Below are 4,438 nucleotides of genomic sequence, written 5' to 3'. Positions count from 1 at the left end.
GTAGCAAATGGGTGAAATCTTGGATTGGGTAAAATATAAAAACCTTATCTATGATTGAATTACCCTTGAGACGAAATCGAGATGGATTAGAAGGAAAAACACCCTCTCAGAAGTATAGATAACGTAGGGTCGCCAACTATAACGACTGTACATTAAAGGAAAAATGGGAACTGATATGTTGGGGATCTCGGGTGCATTGATCATCCATGATTGGTCTGCATCAGATATGGAATATTTGGCTGGCATCCCCTCCCCTCCCCGGTGGCATTTGATCACCAGTCACAATATTATAGGGTTGGGGTAACATTTTTCTATTGGTTATAGGCCAACTTTGTACACTATAATAAATGCTCCTTCCCCATTATAAAGATGCTCTAAACTCTTTTCTCTGCCTCTAAGAAATAAAATTCATTAGCTTTGAGTCTTTATAAGTTTTATTTATTTATTTTTATCTATCAATGTCTGTCGAGTCCAACTCGTGGATAGCTAATCTCTATTATATGTTTTATGTTGTGCCTCAGTTTTTTCTCTAACTCTAGACCATTCATTACTGACATTATTTCTAACTTTTACTTGTTGTATTACAAACTTTCTCTACTAACACGAAGTTAAGTCGTAACCCTTGCTCTTGACCCATCTACAAATTTAACTATCCCAGATTGAATGTAAAAAAAATGGGTGGAAAAATAATACTACTAAAGTTTTGCAATCTTTTATTCTATTTAAGTGTTATCTTAGAGGCCGCAACACAATTTTAGAGAATTATGCTATGCTAGAGACTCCGAAGCAACTTTAGAGAGTTGTGCGATCATAGGGTGCTTTGAGTATGTTCACATGATCTAAATTCAAATTCTATTATATTTTTCATCTATTTTAAGTCTCCTTGATTTGATAGGTTTGGAATATAATTTGGGTAGTTAAAAAGGGAGTCCGTGATTGAAAACATTGCCACTTTAAGAAAATGACACAATTATTCCACAGATATAAAAAATGATCAAAATAGGCTTAGTGCACTATTTTTATGTACAATATATTTTTTCTTCAATGACACAATATTAACGACGTTAAAGTTGTAGAAAAGTGGATAGCGCACAAAAATAGTGCACTGCCCCTTTTTTTAGTGCATTATTTTCAGATCTTCATCTCCCCACCATCGCCCCCTCCCCTCACCTTCTCTCTAAAAATTTCAAGTTCGATGGTCTCCCCACCCCCTAATAATCACATATTTTTTCAAGAAAAAGACGTATTGGGGGTGTATTTATCATGTAGGTGACGATTGTATTGTCTCAAAAAACGTCAATTTAGGTATTTTTTTATTTTTTTTGTACATTTTGATAATTTCTTCTTTCAATGAAGAATGTCTATTTGAAATTGATTAAAACATAATCCTAGTTGTGTCTCCTACAAAAATTTATTTTTGTAGTGTCATGATAAGAAAGAAACATATTTGTTGAACTTTCGAATGGGTGATACAGTAACTTTATTTTAGTTCTCTGTTACATATACCCTTACAACTACTTGGTGTTGTGTTGTTGAATATGTTGTTGTCTATTTGCTAGGAAAAAAGGCATATTGAGTAGCCTTTTTGACATTTGGGTGTGCAAAAAGGTTAGGTTTGTACTTTGAGGAATTTTGTAAAAGATGGGTCTTTGTTTTTAAATGATGTGGTATGTTGTTTTGAGTTGGTTTAGAGACAGTGATGATGCACAATCTCTTCTTTGTCTTTTTCTTAGGAAGGGATGTTGTGGTGTGGGAAGGGGAGGAAAGACTAATTATTGAAAGGTTAGTGACATCTGCTATTATGTTAGTATCATTTCTATGAAAAAATTGTTGGGTTCAATTATTAGTATGAATGGAAATGAAAAGTTGCTTGGAAGGGACACAACTCTTTGAGTAGAAGACACACTATTTCAGGAAAAGGTATGACTGTTTGAATGGTTATGGATATTCAGAGAAAAGATACACTCTTTCGAATGAACATACATGACTATTCAGAAAGCATACACCTTTCTAGTGAACCATTTTCACCTTTCGGAAGGGGCACTTAATGGCTATATAAACCTGCATTTTTCCACAGGTTTAGTATGAATCTTTTTGCACTTGAAAACATTTTTTGTCTTCTAAAATACTCTGTGTGATCATCTAATTGTTGAGTGAGTTCGAAGAGAATACGATCGTTTGAGGTACCACTACAGTTAGATTTTTAAGCCATTTTATCCTGGAAGGAAAATTCTGCGACCTCGGGTACTTTAGGAGAATTATTTCCTTAAGGAAACTCTGTGAATTCGGAGTACTTGGCTTTTCTGCTTTATTTAATTTTCTTTAAAATACTGAAAACACACTTCTTTGAAAGGTCATTTTTTATCTTGTGTTGAAGGTGTTGGAAACTTCATAAGTGTTCTTGATTTATTCTTGAACTTGTGTTAAAGTTGTTTTGCCAAAATACAGATTATTGTGTACCCGAAACAACAATCTTAAGGAAATAATTGAACAAAAAATTTGGCTTGTTTGGTGAAATTTTCTTTTCACTTAAGTTTTTTTTTTCATATCTGTATTATTTGGTTTTTAAAGATTAAAGTTTTAAGATTTTTACTCCGTTTGAACTTAACAAGTGGTTTGGAGAAATAAAATATTCATCACAAGTTAAAGATCACTCGGTTGACGATTGAAGTCATAAAAACTTCATCGTTAAATTAGAAACAAGGGGTGTTTAAAGTTGCTACAACTTTATAAGTAGTATTTCCATATACTAAAATTTACTGTCTTATTGTGACAGGAAAATAACTACGGACAGTCATATGTATGATACTGCAATGACTGTGGCAGCAACTAATGTTGTCACAACGAATCGTATGAGTGCTCCGCAGGCAATGGCACCAGCGGAAAAATCCAAAAAATTCATGGGTGTTGATTTCAAAAGGTGGCAACAGAATATGTTCTTCTACCTTACAACTTTATGTCTTCAACAATTTACATCTGAAGAAGCTCCAGAAGTGCCCGAAGGAACTTCGGCCCAGGAGAAATTTGTCGTTATGGAGGCGTGGAAACACTCAAATTTCCTATGCAGGAATTATATTCTAAATGGCCTCCAAGATGAACTATACAACGTGTATAGTTGAATGAAGACAACAAAAGAGTTGTGGGGGCACTGAAAAGAAAATACAAGACTGAGGATGCGGGAATCAAAAAGTTCTTCGTTGTAAGATTCCTAGAGTTTAAAATGATTGACAGCAAATCTGTTGTATCTCAAGTCCAGGAACTGCAAGTAATCATCCACGATCTCCTCGCGAAAAATATGAATTTAATGAATACCTTAGTTGAACATGTTAAAAATGTTCTTAATGTTCACATAAACTTTATTGTAGGTATGGTTGTGAATGAGGAGTTTAAAGTCGCGGCAATAATAGAGAATTTACAACCTATGTGGAAGGACTTCAAGAACTACTTGAAACATAAGCGAAAGGAGATGACAGTCAAAGATCTTATAGTAAGACTGTGCATTGAAAAAGACAATAAAGCCACGAAAAAAGATCGAAAGAAAATTCTGCAATAAGTGGAGAAAATATTGTAGAAGACGACCACAACAACTTCAAAAAATAGAAGAAAGCTGGACAGGAAAGCAATCAACAAAAGAATAAATTCAAGAGAAAATGCGTTAACTGTGGCAAAATTGGCCACAAGTTAACAGATTGTCGTGCCCCAAAGAAAGGGAAAAAGAAGTACCAAGCAAATGTGGCTAAATCCAAAAAAAAAATAGACGATCTCTGTGTCATGTTGTCTGAATGCAACTTGATGGAAAATCCTCGAGAATGGTGGATGGATTTCGTGCCACCGGCCACATTTGTGCAAATAAGGAGTTATTTTCTATTTTTGCTCCGGCTCAAGACGAAGAGAAGATATATATGGCTAACTCCGCAACTGCAAAAGTTGAAAGAACGGAAAAATTCTGCCTGAAAATGACACCAGGCAAAGAGTTAACTTTGAACAATGTCCTGTATGTACCGGATTTATGGAAGAACTTGATTTCTATATCACTTCTTGACAAAAATGGATTCAAATGTGTATTTATTTTCGGAAAATTATACTTTGTAAAGGAGAAGTGTATGTAGAAAAAAGACTACCTCACTGAGGGCCTATTCAAAATGAATGTAATGAATGTTAAAATTAATAAAAGTTTAGTTTCTTCTTACTTGCTTAAGTCTAATGATTTGTGACATAAACAATTAAGACATGTCAATTACAAAACATTGTGAAAACTGATTAACTTAGAAGTTTTGCCAAACTTTGAGTGCAATAAATCAAAATATCAAACGTGTATGGAAGAAAAGTATGCTAAGAATTCGTATAAGTCCATTGAAAGAAATTCCAATCCCTTAGACTTAATCCACACTGACATTTGTGATATGAAGTAACACCATCTCGTGGTGGAAAAAAGTAT

At 34.1% G+C, this 4,438-nt stretch overlaps 1 long non-coding RNA gene across 1 annotated transcript; it reads left to right on the top strand.

Annotated features, from left to right (window-relative positions):
* Positions 1–1,087: 1,087 nt before the first annotated feature.
* LOC107857075 lies at positions 1,088–4,000 on the top strand. The gene is made up of 3 exons (XR_001670775.2): positions 1,088–1,305; positions 2,777–3,265; positions 3,366–4,000. It is a non-coding gene; the product is annotated as an uncharacterized LOC107857075 (long non-coding RNA).
* Positions 4,001–4,438: the final 438 nt, after the last annotated feature.

The sequence above is a fragment of the Capsicum annuum genome, chromosome 1, assembly GCF_002878395.1.
Source record: "Capsicum annuum cultivar UCD-10X-F1 chromosome 1, UCD10Xv1.1, whole genome shotgun sequence".
Lineage (NCBI taxonomy): Eukaryota > Viridiplantae > Streptophyta > Magnoliopsida > Solanales > Solanaceae > Capsicum > Capsicum annuum.
Note: the sequence above shows the minus strand (reverse complement) of the source record. Positions and strands in the feature narration are given on the sequence as shown.